This window comes from Bubalus kerabau, chromosome 2 (assembly GCF_029407905.1).
Source record: "Bubalus kerabau isolate K-KA32 ecotype Philippines breed swamp buffalo chromosome 2, PCC_UOA_SB_1v2, whole genome shotgun sequence".
NCBI classification, from domain to species: Eukaryota; Metazoa; Chordata; class Mammalia; order Artiodactyla; family Bovidae; genus Bubalus; species Bubalus kerabau.
The window spans coordinates 182509014-182535971 of record NC_073625.1 but is presented as its reverse complement, the minus strand read 5'-3'; the positions used below and the strand labels follow the sequence as shown (position 1 = coordinate 182535971).

The 26958-nt window shown below is 40.5% G+C and overlaps 1 protein-coding gene across 6 annotated transcripts in view; it reads left to right on the top strand.

Annotated features, from left to right (window-relative positions):
- Positions 1 to 26958, top strand: part of TMEM108 (transmembrane protein 108) — a 409024-nt gene that overhangs the window by 199242 nt on the left and 182824 nt on the right. The window lies entirely within an intron of this gene.

Below are 26958 nucleotides of genomic sequence, written 5' to 3'. Positions count from 1 at the left end.
CCCCTGGAGAAGGGAAAGGCTACCCACTCCAGTATTCTGGCCTGGAGAATTCCATGGACTGTATAGTCCATGGGGTCGCAAAGAGTCAGACATGACTGAGTGACTTTCATTTTCTGTTTTAAGACCTTAAAGTGACAGTGAGTCTGATCAGACAGATGTCTTCAGTAAAGAGGCAGGAAGGAGACTGGGCACAAGAGGAACTTGACATTCCTTGATCACAGGCTCTGTCCCAGGCTCTGTGCTGGCTGCTTCTGGCACTCAGATCAAAGTGTGTGCAGCCCTCATTGGCTCTTCTGAGCAAAAATGAACTTAGGCCCCTGCTGGTTGTCACTGGAGGCAGTAACTTCTATATGAGGATCTAAACTAAGAGTTCAACCCAACATTTATTAGCCATTGGTGTCAACGTATGATTCCATCAGAGTTGTTGATGGAGCTGGTATGTCAATTAAACAGTGATTCACTGCAAAGAACAAAAACATTCTAAATATGCCAATCTGGCTCATTTTCACCCCTAATGAATGAAAACATTAAATCCTTTTTCATTTAGAATTAATTGGAGGAAGCAACAGAGTATATTAGTAGTACCATTATGAATGGAATTTGAGAATTGGGAGGGGAGTGCCATAAGCAGAGATTTTTTTTTTTTTTTTTTTAAGAAAAATATGGGGCATGAAGAGGCAGAACCAGAGAAGGCAGTCAGTTTAATGAAGCATAGTCCCCAACAGAGCCTTAATAACTTGTTTTTAAATGTGCTAATTTTCTCTTCTGCTGTTGGCTTTTGTTTAGTGAGCAAACTTTCACCTCTGTTATTATGAAATAGGCCTCTGCTCCTTTGAAGTTGTGAAAGATGTTTTTAAAAGTCATCATGTCTGTCTAGGTAGATAGGCTGATTTATGCTGTGGTGATGAACAATCATGGCAGTTTATTTCTCATTCACACTGTGACAAGGCAACAAGGATGGGCTGCAGCTCTGCTTACTGTCCTTTTTACTCTGAGTTCTAGGCTGATGATGTAGCCTCTGTCGGGAACACTGCCAGTTTTGTGGTCAAGAGTGTTTTAATCAAACACTGGCTGTTAAAGCTTCGGTCCAGAATCAACACACATCAAGCCTGCTCATATCTCATTAGCCAAACAAATCGTATCACCAAGCTTGGGCCAGGAAGGGAGTCCTTCTTCTCTAAACTTAATCTTATGTACTATGAACTTAGGGGGAGATACCCTTAGTCTCTTATTCCTAGGTTATTTTGTCCACATGGGGCTACCTGAGGCCATTTAGGGGCTTTTTAAAGGTTATAAAGGCCAATCTTTAATTTGGTCCTTGCCCTGAAACTGAGATTTAATTAGCCTTCATTGCTTAAAGGTCTCGTTAGTTTTGTCTGTTGTTGTCCAGTCATTCAGTCGTATCCGACTCTGCGACCCCATGGACTGTAGCACACCAGGCTTCCCTGTCCTTCACCATCTCCTGTAGCCTGCTCAAACTCATGCCTATCAAGTCAGTGATGCCATGCAACCATCTCCTCTGTCATCCACTTCTCCTACCTTCAATCTTTCTCAGCATCAGGGTCTTTTCTAATGAGTCAGCTCTTTGCATCAGGTAGCCAAAGTATTGGAGCTTCAGCTTCAGCATCAGTTCTTCCAATGAATATTCAAGATTGATTTCCTTTAGGATTGACTGGTTTGATCTCCTTGCAGTCCAAGGGACTCTCAAGAGTCTTCTCCAGCACCACAGTTCTAAAGCATCAATTCTTCAGGTCTCAACCTTCTTTATGGTCCAACTCTCACCTCCATCCATGACTAATGGAAAAGTCACAGCTTTGACTATATGGACCTTTATTGGCAAAGAACTATCTCTGCTTTTTAATACACTGTCTCGGTTTGTCATAACTTTTCTTCTGAAAAGGAAGCATCTTTTAATTTCATGGCTGCAGTCACCATCTGCAGTAATTTTTGAGCTCAAGAAAATAAAATCTGTCACTGCTTCCATTGTTTCCTTATCTATTTGCCATGAAGCGATGGAACCGGATGCTATGATCTTCGTTTTTTAAATGTTGAATTTTAAGCCAGCTTTTTCACTCTCCTCTTTCACTTTCATCAAGAAGCTCTTTAGTTCCTCTTCGCTTTCTGCATATCTGAGGTTATTGATATTTTGTGTTATAGTTTGGATTATAAAGAAATTGCCTCTTCTAATCCTATAAGACTTGGAATTTCTGGGCTCTCAGTCCTTTTTATTTCTGCTTAATAAAGTTTTCACTTTTTAAAAAAATCATCTCTTTCTCATGGTAGCTTGTCAGACACAGCCAGCAGCAATCAGAGGATGCTATTAGCATTCCATTTTTCCCTCTCTTCACCTAGAGCAACAAGCTCATTAGGTGCATTATGTGTGTTCTAAGTTGTCACAAGTGACAGTTTTAGCAAATATTTTCCTTCTGCAGAATGGATTGCCATCCTTCTAGGCTCCATTAAAAGAATTTCTGCATGGGACTACTGCCTGGCCCTAAGCCAATTCCTTTGTTTTAGGGCTTTTTGTTGTTACTGGAGCACCCCATTTCTCATAACAATTACTTTATATATATATAGTCAGGATATATTAAGTTATATTGCAGTAACAAAAGATGTCCAGATCTTAGTAACTTCAAACAAAAAAGGTTTACTGTTCCCTAACATACATCCCCGTCACAGATCAATTGTATCTTTATTCCTCGAACAAGGGCTATACTAGATGCCAAAATATATGAGGCTATATCAAAATTTTGAGTGAATATAAATTAGAAACCTAGCATTGTATTTATACGAAGTCAAGCAAGTGGAATCTAAATGTTATGTATCTTTTTAGCTAGGCAAAAATTCATTAATTTTCTAATATGTATATATATATACACACACATACACACACACACACACAGAGTATATATATATATAGACACACACACACACACACACAAAAGCTTTTATTTGCCATCTGAGCCAGCTTATATACAGAGTACATCATGCAAAATGCCAGGCTGGATGAAGCTCAAGCTGGAGTCAAGTTTGCCAGGAAAAATATCAATAACCTTAGATAAGCAGATGACACTACCCTAATGGCATAAAGTGAAGAGGAACTAAAGAACTTCTTGTTGAAGGTCAAAGAGGGTAGTGGAAAAGGTGGCTTAAGACTCAGCATTCAAAAAACAAAGATCATGGCATCTGGTCTCATCACTTCATGGCAAATAGGTGGGGAAAAATGGAAACAGTGACAGATTTCAGTTTCTTGGGCTCCAAAATCACTGCAGATGATGACTGAAGCCTTGAAATTAAAAGATACTTCTTCTGTGGAAGAAAAGCTATGACAAACCTAGACAGCATATTAAAAAGCAACGACATCACTGTGCCCACAAAGGTCCATAGAGTCAAAGCTCTGGTTTTTCCAGTAGTCGTGTATGGATGTGAGAGTTGGACCAAAAGGAAAGCTGAGCACCAAAACATTGATCCTTTCAAACTGTAGTGCTGGAGAAGGCTCTTGAGAGTCACTTGGACTGCAAGGAGATCCAACCAGTCCATCCTAAAGTAGATCAGTCCTGAATATTCATTGGAAAGACTGATGCTGAAGCTGAAACTCCAATACTTTGGCCACATGATGTGAAGAACTGACTCATTGGAAAAGACCCTGATGCTGGGAAAGATTGAAGGCAGGAGGAGAAGGGGACAACAGAGGATGAAATGGTTGGATGGCATCACTGACTCAATGGACATGAGTTTGAGTAAACTCTGGGAATTGGTGATGGACAGGGAGGCCTGGCACACTGCAGTCCATCGGGTCACGAGGAGTCGGACACAACTGAGCGACTGAACTGAACTGAGTAATATAAGTAATTTCACTGGACATTTCCTCGAGCCTGTTTATGCCAGTTTTGCTGTGAGTAGTTTTCTGTGTTTATTAACATTTTTTTCAAATTATTTCTCTTTTCCACTGACTAGATTCTCAATCCAGACTAGACAAAGAGAAATAAGTAAGTTCCCTCTTCTGCTGTATTTTTTACAGCAACTTTCTGAATGTTCGGACTTATCAGCATCAAAAAGGGACATAAAAGCTCCATGATATTTTTGTCAGTATAAAATCTCATAACTTCATTTTCCAATCAGCATGGAAGCTAATGCTTTCTCTGCAAGTTCACCTATTCTTACTGGCCAGAAAGCTGCCTAGGTATGAGAAACAAAATGCAGGTTGGATACCAACTTTCATTTGATGCCGAACTGCTTTCTTATATTGAAGGCTTCAGATTTCCTTTCTGGTTATAAACTCAATCTCATGAAATTGTAACATCTTTAACCCTATTCAACATAGCCAAAATCTTGGAATATAAAAATTTTCATTACAAAGACCTATATGTTTACATGACAGTTACCATGAGCACTAACACAGTAAAAAAAAAAAAAAAAAAAAAAAAAAAATCCAGTGTCAGACTTCAGTGAACTAATACTTAGGGTGTGCCTGTCTGTGTGTGTCAGACAACTATTTAACAGTCTATTATACAAATCATATATGATCTTAGTCTGGAAAGAGAAAAACTTGTCTCATTCATACCTGAAAAATTTCCATGTTTGAACATTTTGGTTCTGTTTGCTATATGTGGAAGAATAAGAAACACAATGATAATAATAATGTTAATTATATTTATATCTCTATCATTTATAAGAAACTTCCCCCGTGTACTATCTAATTTAATATTTGGAATAAGCAGCCTCTGAATGGTTGTTGTTGTTGTTCAGTCATAAAGTCATGTCTGACTCTGCAACCCCAAGGACTCTAGCACTCCAGACATCCCTGTCCTTCACTATCTCCTAGAGTTTGCTCAAACTCATGTCCATTGAATCAGTGATGCTATTCAACCGTCTCATCATCTGTCACCACCTTCTCCTCTTGCCCTCGATCTTTCCCAGCATCAGGATCTTTCCCAATGAGTAGGCTCTTCACATGCGGTGGCCAAAGTATTAGAGCTTCAGCATCAGTCCTCCCAATTAATATTTAGGGTTGATTTCCTTTAGGATTGACTGGTTTGATCTCCTTGCAGTCCAAGGGACTCTCAAGAGTCTTCTCCAGCACCACAGTTTGAAAGCATCAATTCTTTGGTGCTCAGCCTTCTTTGTGGTCCAAGTCTTATATCAGAAAAGCCATAGCTTTGATTCTACGGACCTTTGTTAGCAAAGTGATGTCTGGTTTTTAATTTGCTGTCTAGGTTTGTGATAGTTTTTTCATTGCTGCAGTCACCATCCACAGTGATTTTGGAGCCCATGAAAAAGAAATCTGCCGCTGTTAACATTTTTCTCCCATCTGTCACAAAATTTCAATAGATCTAAAAATCCTTAGAGAATGGGTCAAAGTTACTCTCATGTCATTGTTCCAGGTGAGAATAGAAAAAGGACAAGAAGACAGGTAAATCTTTCCTAGAAATCTCTGATGGACTTCTGTTTATTTCTCATTAGCTAGAACTATGTCTCCTCTAGCTGTAGGGAGATTGGGATAATTTCCCAGATTTAGGTTTTGTACATTGTCAGGTTAACCCAAATTGGGTTTTCTTAGTAAGGGAAATGGAGAGAATGGCTGTTGGTAAACAACTAACAATGTTTTCCATAGTAATCAATGTACTGAAGATACTAAGTAAAATAATAGAGGCACACTTAATATCCATTTGCAGATTAATGGATAAATAAAATGATCAAATGTGATAGAGTATTCTGTAACTATATTAATTATAGTTAGGTCATGAAAACAAAAGCTGGTCTAGGTAGGAGGACTAGGAAATGTTTCATTACAGGGAATTAGAAGCTATACAATCTTTGGACGGCCAGAGGAGTGAATGTCAGCAAGACCCCTATCTTAGCTTGGATTCCTCACAAAGCAGAGCCTGAGAAAAGGACTGTGACCAGATAGTTTACTTGAGAAGTGAGCCCAGGGATCAGCAGTTGGAGAGTAAGGGAAAGAAGAATAGCTAACCTGGGTAGGGTGTGTTGTGGAGGTTGCATTATGATGGGTAGGAGCTTGATTCTGTGAGAACCTACTGAGATACAGGATACCTTCCAGAATTGTCTCCCCAAAGATTAGAAGGCAGGGGGATTTATCCACTGGATCCTGAGAATTGCCCCCAGAGATACTGACTTCCTATATTTATGAGCTGCCCATGTGTATGTGAGCCAGCTAACTCTTGTGACTTCTGAAATGTTGGAGGAACAGAAAATGGATATGTGTATCCTGCACTTGAGGCAGGATGCTGCTAGCATGAAGCGAGTTAAAGCTTGTGTGGAACTGTGCAACCATGGCTGAAATCAGAGGTAAAGCCAAGAGGATATGAACCGTGGTGCAGAGGCATCTGCTACAACAATATCAGGATATTTCACATAAAACAGACCTAGGAGGGTAGTCCCCGTAGAGGTGGCTCTCTGGGAGACACTCAGAAGCCTCTGGCAATGCCTTCCATCTCTTGTCGACCACTCTCCCACAGCTGCTACCGGGGAGGTAGCTTCTCTTTACCTTTATAATGTCATGCAAGTGCCTCTAATTGGTGGGATCTAATGGGAAACCTGATGGCAAGGGCCTCTGAGAAATGCAGTTTCCAGGCTTCATGCCCCTGAGGTAAAAAGGAGAGGTCAGAAGGGTGAAGTTTGTCCTGAATATCAGTGATTGATGTCTGGCCCAGCAGCAACTGATGAATTATGTATGAGGAGTTTACAAAACTGGTTTTAATCACTTCCTATTCTCTTCACTGATGAAGGAGGGATCCTGCACTAGTGGCTTGGGGATGGCCAAACATACAACACTGGACAGATGAGATCAACAGCAGCTGACTAGTCACATGGACTCATAGCTGGAGGCTGAGGACAGGAATGCCATGCAGGGCACGTGGGACCTTTCCTCAGAAACAGCATGAACAACCAAAGGCTGTGGGAAGCAGGCTTTGTAATATCAAGAGGCTGAGGAGCCTCTGATTCATGTGGAGGATGAGATTGGCTTGTCTGAAAAATTCCACTTGCTTGGAGGGAACTGAAACCTCCTACTCAGGGTTAAGTAGGACCTGTGCCTGGTCCTTTTGATAAGGAGAGTTGCTTGGCTAGGAGACTTTGATGACTGGATCAAAGAGGGAAGCGAAGAAGCAGGCCATTCAAGGCCTTCCCGGCTTTACCAGATGTCAAGGCAGACATATTAATGCACATAAGCCTTATTTGTGGCCTTATACCACATAAATGGGCTTCCCAGTTGGCACTAGTGGTAAAAAACCCACCTGCCAATGAAGGAGACATAAGAGCTGTAGCTTTGATCCCTGGGTCAGGAAGATCCCCTGGAGGAGGAAATAGTAACCCATTCTAGTATTCTTGGAAAATCCCATGGAGAGAGGAGCCTGGCAGGTTACAGTCCATAGGACCACAAAGTGTTGGACACATCCTACCCCATGGAGTGCTGCTGTCCATGGGGTCACAAAGAGTCAGACATGACTGAGCGACTGAACTGAACTAAAGCAACTTAATATGCACCCACCACATTTATTTTTCAGTCGCTCAGTCATGTCTGACATTTTGCAACCCCACAGACTGCAGCACACCATGGGGTCAGTCGTGTGCTCCATTTTCCCCCGGAGTTTGCTCAAACTCATGTCATTCAGTTGGTGATGCCATCCAACCGTCTCATCCTCTGTCGCCTCCTTCTCCTCCTGGTCTCAGTCTTTCCCAGCATCAGGATCTTTACCAGTGAGTCAGCTCTTTGCATCAGGTGGCCAAAGTATTAGAACTTCAGTTTCAGTATCAGTCCTTCCAGTGAATATTCAGGATTGATTTCCTTTAGGATTGACTGGTTTGATCTCCTTGCTGTCCAAGGGACTCTCAAGAGTCTTCACCAGCACCACAGTTCGAAAGCATCAATTCTTTGGTGCTCAGCCTTCTTTATGGTCTAACCCTTGCAACCGTACATGATGACTGGAAAAACCATAGCTTTGACTAGATGGACCTTTGTTGGTAAAGTAATATCTCTGCTTTTTAGTACGATGTCTAGGTTGGGCATGGCTTTTCTTCCAAGAAGCAAACGTCTTTTAATTTCATGGCTGCAGTCACCATCTGCAGTGATTTTGGAGCTCAAGAATATAAAGTCTGTCACTGTTTCTCTTTTTTCCCCATCTATTTGCCATGAAGTGACAGGACTGAATGCTGTGGTCTTAGTTTTTTGAATATTGACTTTTAAGACAGATTTTTTACTTTCCTCTTACTCCTTCCCTCAAGAGGCTCTTTAGTTCCTCTTGGCTTTCTGCTATTAGGGTGGTGTTTCTGCATATCTGAGGTTATGGATATTTCTCTCAGCAATCTTGACTCTAGCTTGTGATTCATTCAGCCCAGCATTTCACATGATGTACTCTGTATAGAAGTTAATGAGCAGGGTAACAATATACAGCCTTGACGTACTCCATTCCCAGTTTTGAATTAGTTCATTGTTCCATGTCCAGTTCTAACTGTTGCTTCTTGACTTACATACAGGTTTCTCAGGAGGCAGATAAGCTGGTCTGGTATTCCCAGCTCTTTAAGAATTTTCCACAGTTTACTGTGCTCCACATAGTCAAAGGCTTTAGCATCATCAGTGAAGCAGAAGTAGATGTTTTTCTGGAATTCTTTTGCTTTTTTTTAATGATCAAGTGGGTGTTGGCAGTTTGATCTCTGTTTCCTCTGCTTTTTCTAAATTCAGCTTGGACATCTGGAAGTTTTCAGTTCACATACCATTGAAGCCCAGCTTGAAGGCTTTTGAGCATGACCTTGCTAGCATGTGAGATGAGTGCAATTGTGCGGTAGTTTGATCACTCTTTGGCATTGCCCTTCTTTGGGATTAGAATGAAAACTGACCTTTTCCAGTCCTGTGGCCACTGCTGTTTTCCAAATTTGCTGGCATGTTAAATGCAGTACTTTAACAGTATCATCGTTTAGGATTTGAAATAGCTCTGCTGGAATTCCACCATCTCCACTAGTTTTGTTCATATTCGTGCTTCCTAAGGCTTACTACAGAGAAGGCAATGACAACCCACTCCAGTACTCTCGCTTGGAAAATCCCATGGATGGAGGAGCCTGGTGGGCTGCCGTCTATGGGTCGCACAGAGTCAGACATGACTAAAGCAACTTAGCAGCAGCAAGGCCTACTAATTTGGGCAGAAAAAGAAAAGGGCATATCTTTTTTTAAATAGTAAGATTAAATGACTTTTATTTAATCATCTCATTTTGTAAGACAGCCCATTCTTCCCAGGATTTCCTCTGTGACAAGCCCAAGAACCTCAAAGGATCAGACCTTTGTATAGTGTCCCCTAACAAAGGATATTGAGAAAAGAGGGCCTGTGTATTAATGAAGATATTGGAAGATCCTTGAATGAGTAAAAATAGTCAAATGAATAAACTCATGAACCAGAAAGCAAACAGCCAAGACTCAGAACTCATCACTGCCTTTTCTTCTGCAGACGCTAAGTGTCATTTGCCATCCAGTGGTCACTCTCATCTGTTGGGGTGCCCATAGGTTCAACACCACCTTGTCCCTGATGGGAGAAGAATGCAGTCTCTCCTCCTTAAATCTGAAACCCAGTCTTCCTTGCCTCAACAGCTGCTGCCACAGCCTTTAGTGGTTGAAGGGAAAGTGGGAAGAATCTGAAAACCAGGAACCACCCTACCCAACCTGCCCTTATCTGAACCACCTCCCAGATCAGAATTCATAAGTAACAAGTTTCCTGCACTACATACTTTTCTTCTGTTGTTTTTTCCTCCACACGTCTGCAGCCTCTACAACTGTGCTGTCCAATATAGTAGCCACTTACATTTAAGATTTATGTCCCCAGCTACATGAGCCACATTTTAAGCCACCAGCTACAGGTGGCTACTGTATTGGACACTACAACTTACACAACACTTCTGTCTTCACAGAATATTCTGCGACAGCGCCACAGTTTTGTGTACAGTACAGTCATTTGTAGGATCGTTCATGCATTTAGTCAATATGCTGGATACCTACCTTGTGCTTGACCCATTTCTAAAGACTGAGGATACAGCAATAGATAAGATAAGCAAAATTTCTGCTTTCCCAGGACTTACACTTCAACTTACAAAGCCTGCATCCAACTGTCAGTATGTAGCAATAGCTTGAAGAAGGACAGCCTGGGGAAACAGAGAGTTAATTGTTGTTGTTGTTGTTTTTTAATCTTGGCTCATCACCAGTCTGATTCCTTTAAGATGTAGCTCTCTGTTTTCTTCTGCTTTTAGACCTCTGAATTTTAGACATCTGATTTGAGCTGATTTGCATGGCACAGATGGCTTACACATTTGATTTACCTTTAAGTGTTGGCTGCCACTGTTAAGTTTTTTAGATTCTAAGTGAGAGATTTATTTGAAAGTAGTCGTTCTAGGATTTGATCGTTTAAATCAATTCTGGCTGCCTGTGTTTAGAATTTTAGTTCAGTGAAAGGTCTAGTTCTTACTGATGGTATATAACTACAGCAGAGACAAACATGGCAATCATTTTGTCCGTTTTCCTACCACAAAGCCCATGTTTTAATACACACACCCCCTATACAGGGGTTACTCACAGAGTGTTAATAATACCAGCCTAATAAGTTGAATCATGAAAATGGGTGGTATTTCTAAATTAGCCATTAGAATTCAGACACTGCTAAATGCTCTCAACAAGAACCATGAATGCCAACACCAACAATCTGGTTGAACTAATGAACTGTAAATGTATTCCCTGCTGATGAACTGATGACTTAGAGTCTGTTGCAGAAGAAAGAGACCCTGGAAATGAGTCTTTCTGCTCCAAATCCCTCTTTCCTCACTATTGCTTCTTTGAATAGTAATAATTTGACCAAGCAAGAGTTGAAGAGTAAAACTCAGCTATAACATGATAAAGGCGTCCAAAAATTCACTCATGCAAAGCAGAGCTTCTCAGACTTCTGTGTGCATCCTGGAGGGTTTGTTGAAGCCAAAACTGCTGAACCCTCTCCCCAGAGTTGCTGATTCAAGGAGTCTAGGTTAGAGCCTGATAATTTGTATTTCTGACAACTTCTTGGATGCTGCTGGTGATCTTAGGTCCACGTTTTGAAAACCCCACTTTGTAAACCACATGATTATAAAACTGTGGAGTTGATGATGAGTGCCTACACAGCTAGCCTAGAGACCTGAGGATCCAGCTACATGATCAGCTCTACCCAGGTGTGGACCTAGGTTTGGCACCAGCTGATGGTGACCATCTAGTCCTGGGTAGACATGATGGGAGAAGTTCTGGGTCCTGGGACTCCCAGGACAGTGAGATGCCAGCTATCTCATGGAGTAAGCATTTATTTTGTTGTTCAGATCTGGGAAGACTGAGCCTCAGAGGCCCAGCTTCTGGCTCTCTGCTTCCTGACCACTGCCTGCTGCTTCCCTGTCAGTCTGTCTTCTCTGTATTTCCTTCCCACCCCTAGAAGATGAAATCTTTGACTCAACCCTACCTGAGAAGCTGGAGAGCCAGGTACACTATATCAAAAACTGCACTGTTTAGGAGTTTTAAAGCAGCCAGTAGTAGGTCTTCTATTGTTTAATTTACTCATCCAAATTCCTGCCTCACTGTCCTCTCTCTGCAGCTTTGAGCTTTTCCACCTTTACTAGTCAAAATGCTTCTTCACCTTGAAAGTTAGTGTAGATTCCATCTCCAAACACCTTGTCTGTGCTCTCCAGAAGACATAATTTCTCCTTCCTCTGAAAGGATAGGGATATTATTTTATTCTCAAAACAACCATGTAGTGTAGGTGTGATGCTTGTTTACAGATGAGACAAGAAGGGTAACACATTTTCTACTTTGTAATAATTTGCCATAGTAAAATAATTTGTCTGACAGAGCTGGTAGAGCAAAATCTGGCTGTAGAGTGATTTTTGATACATTAATCTCTCATCATATATTAATTATGAGTGTAGGCACACATTATTTCATCAACTCCACCGTAGTATAACCATGTGGTTTACAAAGTGGGGTTCTCAAAATGTGGTCAGACTTAATCTCTGACAAAACATGGTCCACTGGAGAAGGGAATGGCAAACCACTTCAGTATTCTTGCCTTGAGAGCCCCATGAACAGCATGAAAAGGCAAAAAGAGATGACACGGGAAGATGAACTACCCAGGTTGGTAGCTGCCCAATATGCTACTGGAGATCAGTGGAGACATAACTCCAGAAAGATTGAAAAGGCAGAGCCAAAGCAAAAACAATGCCCAGGTGTGGATGTGACTGGTGATGGAAGTATGGTCCGATGCTGTAAAGAACAATATTGCATAGGACCTGGAGTTCTAGGTCCATGAATCAAGGTTAATTGGAAGTGGCCAAATAGGAGATGGCAAGAGTGAACATCAATGTTTTAGGAATCAGAGAACTAAAATGGACCGGAATGGGTGAATTTAATTAAGATAACCATTATATTTATGACGGTGGGCAAGAATCCCTTAGAAGAAAGTGAATAACCCTCATAGTCAACAAAAGAGTCTGAAATGCAGTTCTTGGGTGCAATCTCAAAAACAAAAGAATGATCTCTATTTGTTTCCAAGGCAAACTATTCAATATCACAGTAATCCAAGTCTGTGCCTCAACCAGTAATGAGGAAGAACCTGAAGTTGAACGTTCTATGAAGACTTACAAGACCTTCTAGAACTAACATCAAAAAAAGATGTCCTTTTCATCATAGGGACTAGAATGCAAAAGTAGGAAGTCAAGAGATACCTGGAGTAACAGGCAAATTTGGCCTTGGAGTGAAAAATGAAGCAGGGCAAAGGCTAACAGTTTTGTCAAGAGAACACACTGGTCATAGCAAACACCATCTTCCAACAACACAAGAGAAGACTCTACACATGGACATCACCAGATGGTCAATACCGAAATCAGACTGATTATATTCTTTGCAGCCAAATATGAAGCAGCTCTATACAGTCAGCAAAAACAAGACCAGGAGCTGACTGTGGCTCAGATCATGAACTTCTTATTGCCAAATTCAGACTTAAATTGAAGAAAGTAGGGGAAACCACTAGACCATTCATTCAGTTCAATTCAGTCGCTCAGCCATGTTCAACTCTTTGCAACCCCATGGACTGCAGCATGCCAGGCCTGTGTGTCCATCACCAACTTCCGGAGTTCACCCAAACCCATGTCCATTGAGTCAGTGATGCCATTCAGCCATCTCATCCTCTGTCGTCCCCTTCTCCTCCCACCTCCTCCCGCCTAGACCATTCAGGTATGACCTAAATCAAATCCTTCACAGTTATACAGTGGAAGTGACAAATAGATTCAAGGAATTAGATCTGATAGAGTGCCTGAAGAACTATGGACAGAGGTTTGTGACATTGTATAGGAAGCAGTGATCAAGACCATCCCCAAGAAAAAGAAATACAAAAGGGCAAAATGGTTGTCTGAGGAGGCCTTACAAATAGTTGAGAAAAGGAAAGAAGCTAAAGGCAAAGGAGAAAAGGAAAGATATACCCATCTGAATGCAGAATTCCAAAGAATAGCACAGAGAGATAAGAAAGCCTTCCTCAGTGATCAATGCAAAGAAATAGAGGAAAACAGTAGAATGGGAAAGAAGAGATCTCTTCAAGAGAATTAGAGATACCAAGGGAACATTTCATGCAAAGATGGACACAAAAAAGGACAGAAATGGTATGGACCTAACAGAAGAGGTGGCAAGAATACACAGAAGAACTATACAAAAAAGATCATCATGACCCAGATAACCACGATGGTGTGATCACTCACCTAGAGCCAGACATCCTGGAATGTGAAATCAAGTGGGCCTTAGGAAGCATCACTATGAACAAAGCTAGTGGGGGTGATGGAATTCTATCAGAGCTTTTTAAAATTTTAAAAGATGATGCTATTAAAGTGCTGCACTTGATATTTCAGCAAATTTGGAAAGCCCAGCAATGGCCACAGGACTGGAAAAGATCAATCCTCATTCCAGTTCCCAAGAAGAGCAATAACTAAAAAATGTTCAAGCCACCAAACAATTGCATTCATCTCCCATGATTGTAAGTGATGCTCAAAATCCTGCATACTAAACCATAAACTGCATGACATGAACTGAGAACTTCCAGATGTCCAAGCTAGGTTTAGAAAAGGCAGAGAACTCGGGATCAAATTGCCAACATTTGCTGAATCATAGAGAAAGCAAGGGAATTCCAGAAAAACATTTAGTGTAGTTTTTTGACTGTGTGCTAAAGCCTTTGACTGTGTGGATCATAACTGTGAAAGACTCTTAAAGAGATGGGAACTCCAAACCATCTTACGTGTCTCCTGGGCAACCTGTGTGCCAGTCAAGAAGCAACAGTTAGAGCCTTATATGAAATAACTGATTGGTTTAAGATTGAGAAAGGAGTACGACAAGGCTATTTATTGTCACCCTGTTTATTTAACTTATACTTAGAGCACATCATGAGAAATGCCAGGCTGGATGAGTTATAAGATGGAATCAAGATTGCCTAGAGAAATATCAATAACCTCATACATGCAGATGATACTACTCTAATGGCAGAAAGTGAAGAGGAACTAAAGAACCTCTTCTTGAGGATGAAGGAGAATGAAAAAGCTGGCTTAAAACACTAAGCTCATTGCATCTGGCTCTATCACTTCATGGGAAATAGAAGGGGAGAAGGTGGAAGCAGTGATAGATTTCCTCTTCTTGAGCTCTAAAATCACTGTGCATGGTGAGTGAAGCCATGAAATTAGAAAACGATTTCTTCTTGGCAGGAAAGCTATGGCAAAACTAGACAGTATGTTAAAAAGTAAAGACATCACTTTGCCAGCAAAGGTCTGTATAGTCAAGGCTATGGTCCTTCCATTAGTCACCTACAGTTATAAGAACTGGACCATAAAGAAGGCAGAGCACCAAAGAACTGATGCTTTTGAACTGCGGAGCTAGAGAAGACTCTTGAGAGTCCTTTGGACAGCAAGGAATTCAAACCAGTCAATCTTAAAAGAAATCAACCCTGAATGAATACTCATTGGAAGGACTGATGCTGAAGCTGAAGCTCCAACACTGTGGCCACGTGATGCAAACAGCCGACTCATTGGAAAAGACCTTATGCTGGGAAAGATAGAAGGCAGAAGGAAAAGAGAGCGACAAAAGATGAGATGGCTGGATGGCATCACAGATGCAATGGACATGAACTTGGGCAAAGTCCAGGAAATGGTGAGGGACAGGGAGGCCTGGCATTCGACATTCCATGGGCTTGGAAAAGCATTGGACACGACTTGGCAACTGAACAGCAACAAGGATCCCTGGTTCTCCCGGAAGCTTCTCACTGTCCCTGGGGAGTTTGCTTGATTGATCTCTTATGTTCCTCCATAGTTCTAATGTGCTATTAGAGTCGGGGTTAGAGCAGCTAGATTCAGTCTTGGTCTCCATCCCGGTCTTATCATGAGAGTCAGCTTGAGAACCTTTTAAAATTGTCCCATCTAAGAACCTGGAATTAGAATTCCTGAGGGAAACACCTAGGAATTTATTTTAAAATAGATTCTGACTATCAGCTTGTTTGGGAAACAGCAGTCTTGGTTCTTCTGGATATTTATTCTGGCCTTTGTGGTCATCAAAGCAAGACAGAATTATCAACACAGTTAAATGATCTGTTTAGTATTTTAGGCCCTCACAAGTGAAATCAACTGTATTACTTAATTCATGCTTCCTGAAGCAAGGTGTAAAGTTGAGGAAAAAATTGAGGTATAAAGTTCATCAGAAATGCTTGGGATGCCATGGCTTCCCTGTGGAGTGAGCTTGTCTGCACAGGCCTTACCTGTGACCTTGATCCATACTCTTCAAGTGATGGCTTCAGCTTTTGGTATTGACCCATCCCACTCTTGCCCACATAATTTTTCATGTCATTATAATTGTTATTCAAACTGCACATTCAACAGACTGTATCCTGTGGAATCACTTGACATAAATTATGTATTTTCAAAGATTAAACGAAACCACAAATTAAAATGTCTTCATACGAGCTCAAGCATTAAAGAAGGCTTTATGCAGATGGAGGTGGGATGGGAGGAGCTAAGGAAGGGGAAGAGAGTTTGAGGGTAAAGGTTTATAAATGAAAAATATTGCCTCCCGTATCAGTAAACAAAGGATGATACAGCCATCAAGCCACTACAGCTCCAAAGGAGCTCAAAGACTTCCCTGGTGGCTCAGATGGTAAAGCGTCTGCCCACAATCTGGGAGACCCAGGTTCAATCCCTGGGTTGGGAAGATCCTCTGAAGAAGGAAATGGCAACCCACTCCAGTACTCCTGCCTGGAAAATCCCACGGACAGAGGAGCGTGTTAGGCTGCAGTCCGTGGGGTCGCAAAGAGTCGGACACGACTAAGCGACTTCACTTCAGAATAGAGACAAATGAGTTAGCTTGCCAGGCTACCAAGTCTCAGCTACTGCAGCTGCCCCAGTGTTATGCCCTGAGGGGTCAAAGGATGGGAAAGAAAAGTATTCTGGCCCCAGATAGCTGAGTTGCATATCAAAAGAATGTTTTCAATGAGCTGAGACTCTTGTGTCTTCCCATTCATGAAGTGAAGTGAAGTGAAGTCGCTTAGTCGTGTCTGACTCTTTGTGACCCCACGGACTGCGGCCTACCACGCTCCTCTGTCCATAGGATTTTCCAGGCAAGAGTACTGGAGTGGGTTGCCATTTCCTTCTCCAGAGGATCTTCCCAACCCAGGGATTGAACCTGGGTCTGCCGCATTGTAGGCAGACACTTTACCATCTGAGCCACCAGGGAAGTCCTCGTCCCATTCATGGAGAAGCACTAAATCTCCTTAACCTGAGAGATCTTGTTTTCTTTAATTAACAGTAATCTTTTGATGTTCCTGCTATCTCCCCTTTGTTGCAAAAATCATGATTCCTCCCTTATCTCTTTGAACTCAGAGCTATCTGAGAGGCTGCTTCCCAGGCTTGATGTCCTCAGAAAGTCTGCCAAATAAAACATAATTCTCAACTGTTTGATCATACATTTTTTTTTTCAGCCAACAAGTCAAAATTAAAATTTAGCAATTGCTATGCTATTATGAATAATTTCACATGCTGAAATATACTGCCCATTCAAATTGTGCATCGTGGGTTTAAATAGTCTTTCCACATGTAAACATTCAGATGACAATTTTGCCTGTTTCATAAGGCCTTGCCTCTCTTTCCATTATAAAAATGTGGTGCATCTTTCAGAACAAATGCCTGCTACCCAAAAGAAATACACATTTTTTAGATCCCCAAATTCAATATCTGAGAATGTTTCTCAGACACTGCAAAAGATAAAAAGAAAAATGCTTGAGTTTACTGTGGATGAGAAATAATCTTTTTCATAAGCTGGTGCAAATGATAGAACATGCTCCTTTAGTATTTGGCATTGCTACAGTATCATATAATTCCTTGACTTTGGTATTCAGTCTTTAATATCAAAACTATAAAAAGGGATGTGTAATACGTATTCTTCACCTCGCACAAGCACCTTTCTGTCTCCTCAAATGAGATAAGTGGTCTCAATACACTTTAATGCCAGAAGGAGAAGGTCTGTGTCATTCTAATATGCCTCAAACTTCTGGTCCTATTTTTATCCTTCTGCTGACTTCAGTGTCTGTGGAGAGCAGAATACCCACCCACAACAGATGCAAATAAAGTCCAGCTGGTCTTGAAGAACATTCAGGCAGTCACCTCTTATTCCTCCAAGCAGAATCCACATCTTATCAATCAATCCCTTTTTGTAGGCTTTTCCTTAGCAGATAAATAATTTTTGCCCTTTTGTTTTAAATTCTACTGAAATTAAATCTCAGTGGGTCTGTAAACTCCCAGTAGTTTCTTTTCTTTTTCAGAGAAGGAAATATGAAGGGGAGGAGAGGGAAGGAGCTCTACTGAAGGTGTGTTTCATCCTTTGAAGTTTATTGGGCCCCAGGGCTCCTGGAGGACAGAGCTTGGGTGGAAGGTAGAGCTGCATGTCCTCTCTCTCTTCCCAGCCCCCAACAGTCACTGTGCAGGCTCTGCTGCAGGAGAACCCTTATAAGTCAGAAATTCCACAGCCTTGACCCATATGAATTCATTGCTAATATTTTTTTTTCTTCCATTCTTTTTTTTTTTAATTTTATTTTATTTTTTAACTTTACAATATTGTATTGGTTTTGCCATATATCAACATGAATCTGCCACAGGTATACATGTGTTCCCCATCCTGAACCCTCCTCCCTCCTCCCTCCTCCCTCCTCCCTCCTCCCTCCTCCCTCCTCCCTCCCCGTACCATCCCTCTGGGTCGTCCCAGTGCACCAGCCCCAAGCATCCAGTATCATGCATCGAACCTGGACTGGCGAATCGTTTCATCTAAAATTTCTAACCTCTGTTGAAAATTTAGGGAAAAAATTTTGAGAGGATTTTCAGTTTCTTTAAGATAAAAGAAACAAAGAGCTATTTTTCTGCTGACAAATGGCTGGAGCCAAAAAAAAAAAAAAAAAAAAACCACTATTTTTTTTCTGCTTTCAAGTTCACCATAGTCCCCACTACTTCCTATAAACTAAACTCCCAGACCTGAGGCAAAGCAACAGTCATTGTAATCATGCTCACACTGTTGATCCCAGAGTAGGGTGAGCTAGTTCTTGTGCAAAAATGAGAAAATTTGGAAGAAAGAGTAGGAGGGCTATAAGTTTCAAGAAAAGTGAGAGAGAATATTTCTTTATGGAAGTGAAGGATATTCCTGTGTTTAAAATGCAAACTGTCTCTATCAAAAGAACTTCATATTCTGAAAACACCATTATGACCCAGACCCAATGCTGTGGACACGTACACTCATTTGTGACTTTTGGTGTAAGTGAACCTGAGAAACCATCACACTTGCCTTCCTGGGGTAACACAGCAGCTCAGGCCCTGGCCTGACTTACTGAACGTCAGTCCCCCCTATTTTCCTAGTTCTCTCTAACCGCACACGACCGGAAGCAGCATATCTGTACACTAGTAGCTTGACAGAAAAGAAGAGACGCATACGATATATCACGTACACAGTAACTTCTTTACTTCACTTAATTCTCTCAGCAATCCTTTGATTTAGGTGTCAGCCCCATTTACAGATGAGAAAGCTGTGTCTCAGAGAAGTAAAGTAACTTGCCCAAGTTCATGTAGCAAAGCTACTTGGGGGCAGGCCTGCCTCACTCTGTCTCTGAAGCATGGTGCTCCTGCTGCTCATCAAAAAACTTTCCCTGAATTCCTACTTAACACAAAGACGTTAGTGTTTATTGTGGGTTGATAAGGAGCAACCTGGCTTCCCAGGTGGCACAGTGATAAAGAACCTGCCTGTCAGTGCAAGAGACGCAAGAGACAAGTGTTTGATCCCTAGGTCAGAAAGATTCCCTGGAGTAGGAAATGGCAACCCTCTCCTGTATTCTTGGCTGGGAAGTCCCATGGACAGAGGAGCCTGGCAGGCTACAGTCTATGGGTTCACGAGTCAGACACAACTGAGCAACCGAGCCCACACAGCATAAGAAGCAGCCATGGCAAGAATATTCTATTTGTATGCTTATCAAGAGGTTTGTCTAATGATCTTTTCTTAGATTTTAATGGCAGAATAGGTTTGTATTTCTGAACAAAATAGAGAATGTACTTCTATTTACACAGCCAAGAAAAAAAAAAAAAGCCACGGTACTAGCTGTCCTTTTTGCCTTTATTTTCAAGAAGCTCCAAGGGAGGTGTATGGCCCCAGTGCACCTTGTGGTAAAATGAATTGCCCCCTTTCTCCCTGTAATTCTGGATCTGTCTTTCTGATGCCATTAATGTGCTTTGATTTGTTAGTATTTCTACTGTACAAGTTGTATCTGATAGTGAACTTCCTCAGATCCTTTTTAAGGAAGACAAATGTATAAGTTCTAAATAAGAATCTTAGAGTTCAACTTATCCCCATATAAGTAATCTCTAAAGTCAATTTAAATAAGACACTGGATTTACAGAAGAGGCCCTTTGGGGAATAGCCCAAAAGCTTTTGTTTTATGGCTTAAGAGAAGCAAAATTAAGATGGTTGGTGAGCTCTGGCCTGATTTGTTATCTTGCCTTTTGAATGGGTTGTCTCAGTCTTTGCCACAAGCATATCAAGGACTATTCTTATACCTTACAAGAAATGCAAGGATCAGGGAAGTCAAGAATCCAGCTCAAGGTCTCATTGCTGGTAGGTTTGATCTTGAATAAAGACTGATTTCTTGACCAAACAAAAAAACAAAAACACTACTAGGCCCATGGAAGACATGAGATGAATTGTTAAATGGCTAAATCAAGGAGTGACCATAATTGATATGATTATTCCATGAGGACTTTTTAGAAAAGGAAAGTCTCTCTTTTTCATCATCACTCTATTATAATTTTTGTGATGAGAAATATAATGTCTAGAAAGGCCATGAATCTTAGATATCATATAAACTTCAGGGAGACCTGGGTTCAATCCCTGGGTCGGGAAGATCTCCTGGAGAAGGAAATGGCAACTCGCTCCAGTATCCTTGCCTAGAACATCCCATGAATGGAGGAGCCTGGTAGGCTACAGTCCGTGGGGTCGCAAAGAGTCAGACGTGGCTGAGTGACTTCACTTTCACTTCATTTTCACTTTCAGCTACCTAATTTTAGAGTATCAGAAATCATGTGCAGAACAAAGTCATTATTTCTACTTATAAAAAGACTACGACTTGGTGTCTGTGTCCCTACCTGGAGGAGAATGCTCCATTCCAAACTTCACAGGCCTGTGATGTTAATTGATATGTCAATTCTGCTATTCCTTTTCCCCTTGTTCCCAGAGAGCAAGTGTTAGCCATCAGCTTAACCAAATCTTTCTCTGTCCCAAAGAGATGGTGAACTATTATCCTGTTTTATTCAAACTCTACTGTTGGCATGGATTGCTCATCATATTCATTCTTTGCTCCACAAAATATTTTAAAGCTGGACTCAAATACCATTGATTTTCATTACTCATAATAGTTACATTCTATAAAGTTGTCATGAATATTGAAGGACTAATGAGTAAAGACTGAATCTGTGCTCCTAAGGGAAATGTAGGGTTAGGTTCCTATTAGATCTGGTCACATTTTTGTCAACTGATCCATATATAGTCTTGTTTTATATGTGTTTCTGTCTAAAGATGCCTTGTGTAATATGCACTGTTCATTCATTAACTTTGCACTCATAGTCGTAGCACTATAACTCATGCCTGAACAAAGCTTATCTAAGACATGTGTTTTCTCTGTAAAGCTCATCACAGTCTTCTTGCACTTAGGAACACTAGACACCTCAGCACTATGCTTGGGGGCCATTTCAAACAGAGATGTCAATAAAAAGCACAAAATGCTAAAAAGCATGGCACTAAATTGCCTGTTGAAAGGACACTGTTCACAGTATGAGAGCTGAAACACAAAGACAGAGCACTGCCTCGCTCAACCTTAGTTTGGAGCAGATGTGCTAGGCGGTTCAGATTTTTGCCATTCTGCCCATGTATGCAGACAACTGCTAAAGCACCATGAAGATTGATTTCAGGAAAAATTTAGGGACTTTAAATCTTTCTTTCTTATAAGTTGAACATTTCTATAGTTTTTAACTTATATTTTACTTAATTATAGTTTTTACTGAGTAATTTTTTTATGTAATAAAGTTTATCTTTTTCCTTATTGCTTCAAACTTTGACTCAGAGTTAGCAAACCTTCTCTACCCCCAAGTAATAGAAGAATTACTCATATTTCCTTCTAGTATTTGTATTCTTTACTTTTTTTTACAATTAAATGTCTACCTTATTTGGAGTTTATGCTGGTATGTGATATTTGGAATGAGTACAGTTTTAACTTTATCATATTGCTCTGCCATTATCTCAAAATGTTTATTTAAAAGCTCATCTTTTTGCTTGCTGATTTAATACTACTGTCCTTATTGTATCATAAATATCCATTATAACTTGGTATATTCATGTGCCAGTTTCAAATTATTTTAAATATAGAGGCTTTTGAGGATGTTTTAATGTCTAGTAGGCCTGGCAGTCCCTCTCTCCCTGGCCCCATCTTCTTGGAATTTTTTTTTTCCATAATTTTCTTGGGTATTCTTTCTCATTTGTTTTCTATGAACTTGTCTTTTCAAGTCAATTTACATATCAAATGTCAAGAGGTTTTCATTTGGTTCTTTATTACTTCTTCCCTGGCTACGTGGACATTTCTAAAGAGATTTCCCTCCCAAGTCAATAAAATTGATAGAACAGTTTCATTTAACCCAAAAGGAGAGGAAGGGTTCTCTGAGGCTCGCACTTGCTAAGGAGTGATTCGGGTTACTTGCACCCTCTCATCTCCCCTGAGCTCATGATCGGCCAGGTCCCCACCTGTGCTTCTGTCTCTGCATGTCTGGTCAGGTGTTTTCATCTTCCTCCTCTCATTTTTCTTTTCTTCGGCCTTTTGGCTATAAAACTGTACATTCTTAGGATTAGCTGTCATCATTGGAGCTCCTAAATTATTCCCTGAGGGACTAGATACAATTAATGTTAATACAGTTAATCGTTAATACAATTAATGTGGTTAAAAAGAGGCTTTTGATGAAATCTCACCATGCCTCTCCATCCAGCCAAGGAGCGCAAGTGACCCAAGAGACTCAGCTGAGAAACCATCATTAGAACTCTAAGTGAGTTCAGTTAGGTCACAAAGTAAATATACAAACTCAGTCATTTCCATGTAGAAGCAATGTAGAAAATATAATGGAAATGGAAATTCCATCACCGTGGCAAGAGTACATATAGGTGTAAAATGCCTAGGGATTAACTTGACAAGACTATAGAACTTAAATGAAAAAAAACATTACAAAACTCCACAGAAGGACCTAAAGATTAATTTTGAGTAAATAGTAGGTCATATGGTGCTTGTTGTTAGAATAGCCCTGGGTAACCCAGAGGACTGAAGTGTCCCATATTTATGTGCTCAGTTGTTTCTTCGATATTCGAATGACATGACTCTATTCCATCTATTGTGACAAGTGTAACAGTTTCTTCAAAATCTCCAAGCATTTCCAGAGATGATTGAGGGGCTTATGTTCCTCTTGATCAACATCAACTACAAATATTTCTGTTCTCCTATTACTTGATTATTCATTTATCCATTCATTTATTTCTTTATTCACAGCACATTTGTTGCATGCTTACCGGGTCCTGAGCACTCCGAAGATGCCTACCAATCATTGCTTATGGTCCTTGTGGCTCCTATCTCCATTTCCAGTCGCTCTTGTCTTAAGACATAGTCTCTTTCATTGCCCAGCTGAGCATCGCTAACACAAGGCTGTTTTGTGCAAGACTTTCTGAGGTTTTTGAGGGTCCTAGTGGTGGATAACTGTTGTGGCATAGAGAAGGAGGACAGATGTGGTGTCTAAGTACAAATAGCATAAAACAAAAAGCAATGGGAAATTAAATATTATACATATTAAAGTTTGTGGGGAATTTCTCATTCTATCCTTTATTCTTGTGTCTTACCTACTACTGTCTTTTGGAATTGCCTGTTCTGCCTCACAGTATCTCTTGTTTATCTCCTCAGCCTCTCTGATTTCTAGACCACTTAATCCCTCTTTTCTAGCCTTTGGGAACTCAAACCTCCTCTTATGTTATCAAAGTCAAAGTTAGTTGCACAGTCATGTAGCCTGCTCGGCTCCTCTGTCCATGGAATTCTCCAGAAAAGAGTACTGGAGTGGGTTGCCATTTCCTTCTCCAGGGGATCTTCCCAACCCAGGGATTGAACCTGGGTCTCCTGCATTGCAGGCAGATTCTTTACCAACTGAACCACTAGGGAAGCCCCCTCTTATATTATAATGGAGAGCAATTTAACTCACTCTTTCTCTCCCTCTTACTCAGCTAGATCACACTGGGGGTGGGTTAGCCAAAGAAATCATTGAGCTATTGTTCGCCCACCCGCTACCCCACCCCACAAAACAAGAGCTCTTCTCTTCCTCTAAAAGGGATTCTTCTGATCTCCAGAGCTACAATCTTTAAAAAATTTAATTCCCTCAGCACACTTGGATTTTGATGAAATCAAGTCTCTCCCAGATTAATAAACAAATAGAAGATAATTTTAATTATAATCCCAATGATTTTTTTTCTGAAATTTAATAAAATTATCTTAGAGTTAATGTGGGGGAGAACAAGCTCAAAGAACAACATCCATCCATGTGTGTTCGTTCGTGTCCAACTCTTCGCAGCCCCATGGACTGGAGCCCACCAGGCTCCTCTGTCCATGGAATTCTCCAGACAAGAATACTGGAGTGGGTTGCCATTTCCTACTCCAGGAGATCTTGTCAACCCAGGGATCGAACCTGGGTCTCTAAAACGGAAAGTAATGCAGAACTAGTTCTACTCGGAATTTGAGTTAAACAATGCATATTGTTTAATGGGAGAATGAGCAGACAGAGAAGTAAAACATAACACAAAGTTCAGAAACAGATCTAAATGAAATTTTAAAAAATAGCAGAAGAAAATATAGGCAACTTTTTATAACTTTTTATGTAATCCTTAATTAAGTAAGGAAGGCCTTTCTAACCATGGTTTTGTGTGTGTGTGTGTGTATGCATAATTCTTACCAAAAAATAAGAAAAAAACAGCATGCTTCACAACATGAATGAACCTTAAAAACACTATGCTAATTGAAAGAGCCAGGCACAAAAGGCCATATATTCTGTGTGAAAGTTACAGAATTGGCAAACCCATAGTGCAGTAGATTAGTGGTTGCCAGGGACTGGAAAGAAAGGATGTTAGGAAATAACTGCTAATAAACATGGGAATTTCTTGTTAGTGATGAAAATGTTCTGGAATTAGGTATTGGTGATAGTTGCACAACTTTTAATATGCTGGTAACCACTAAATTGTCTACTTTCAAGGCTGAATTTTATGATACATTAATTATACTTGAGAAAAAATTTAAGGATAGATCATTTCTACTTGGGGTATCGTAAGAAAAAAAAAAAAAACAGCATGCCAGTAAAGAATGGTTAAGGAATGTCTTTAAAAAACATTCAGTGACATTTGTTAAAGGTGGCAAGACATACATTATTCAAGACCATATGAATGGATGCAGGGACCATTGCAATGGGATTTTACAGTAAGGGTGAGAGACTGGGCTCCACCCTGAATAAAGCACGGTCAAGTGGGAATAGATAGCCAAGGAGCAGAATGGGAATCAGTGGGTGGAAAATTACTAAGAGGAAGCACCAGGGTAAGGGGTTTGGCTAAATTGACCAACCAAGCTTATGCTGAAGGTAGGATGGTAGAGTAAATCTGATCAAATATTGAGGGTTTGGGGTGCTGGTTAAATTAATTTAGCAGGGTTCTTGCTAAAACCAGTGTTAGCAAATTCAGGTTTGGCTGCTCACCACTCAAAAGCCAGTAATTCTAGAGGCAAGTGTCAGTAGAAAGCAAGGACGCTTTAATCAGAAAATTTGGCAGCCTTGGGGAGGAGGTGGACTCATGTCCAGAGACCAGCTCCAAGGATTCTGCTCAGCCATGACAGTTTTTAAAGGGAAAAATGGGGGAAAGAATCTCAGAATTGTCGAGGCAGGAGGTTGGGTTCTGCATCATCTCTACTGAGTGCAGACTGGCTGACTCTCTCTCTCCAGATATTACCTTGCCCTCTTGATTTGCCGACAGGATTCCTTAGGGGGCCATTGCAGGGTAGAGAGCTAACCATTCTTTACTAGTTAATTCTTCACTCTTCTTTTTATCTTGGAGAAGAATTCGCAGGTTAGGCAAGGCATGGTGTGCATTCAAGGAGAGCATAAATCAGGAGTTAAGTTAAATTGCCTAATGATCTTATTCCTACATTAGGTTCTTTAAAGGTTAAAAAGGGAGAAGAAATGGGCAAACAGGAAAGGGGCAAAAGAGCTGCCTTCACTGGGTTTTACAAGGAAGTGCACAGATAGGTCTACGGGAGAAGGCTCAGCACCTAACTAGAGAATCTTTGCCAAATGTGAATTTACAGTCTTTAAAAAGACTAATAAACCTGTAAAATGCAAAAGCAATGAGATGAAATATATGCCTATTTACTTGGCAATGATGGTAGGAAAATACAAGTTTCTTTCATTGAGTAGGTTGTAGTCTAATGGAGATTTTCATAATATGGTGTTGGTGAAGGGCATCTCAGCAATGTATTTCAAAAGCCTTAGATTGTGTCCTAGTGATTCTGTTTCTAGGACCTTATCTTGAAAAAAATACTGTGTGCCATTTAGAATAAAGTTGTAAAGTGCAAATTCTCTGGTGGTCCACTGCTTAGAACTCCACACTTTCACTGCCGAGAGCCTTGAGTTCAAATCCTGGCCAGGGAACTAATATACCATAAGCCAAGAGGTATGGCCAAAAGAAAAAAAAAAAATGTAGTAAAGTGTAATAACAACAGAGGAAGATATTTCTACTGCTAGGGAGAAAAAGTATAGCAAAAGAGACCAATAGAAGTGCACACAGGAAAAGCTAAAGAGATAGGTAATTTTTAATTTCTTGTACATTCTTAACTATATTTTGTTTAGCTATATTTTTCAGATATTCTACACTGGAGGTATCTTTTGTAATCAGAAAACAATAGAAAAGTTGTTTAATATAATACAATTTGAAATTGGTGAAGCTTTCAGGGGAGTGTTTTGTTTGGTGAGCAGGATTGCAGAAATGAGATTACAAGTTCCTTGTTTCTCCTGTTTCAAAACTAGAGATACAGGAAAGATGTTTTGGAAGTCCTCAAAATCCCAAGGCCTGATTCTCACTCTCTAGTTGCCCATATGAGTGATGTGTAGTTTCAAAAGCTAATTGATTAATTGATAGTTTTATAACATAGACTATATTGTGGTATATTCACTCCAAGAATTTTTCTCTTCAAATAAGTTATTTTGGGCTTTAACACCAGGGTCATATTGAGTGGAGTTCTTTATGATTATTGACTTGAATTCTGTTTCCCAGATATAATGATTTTCTTCTCC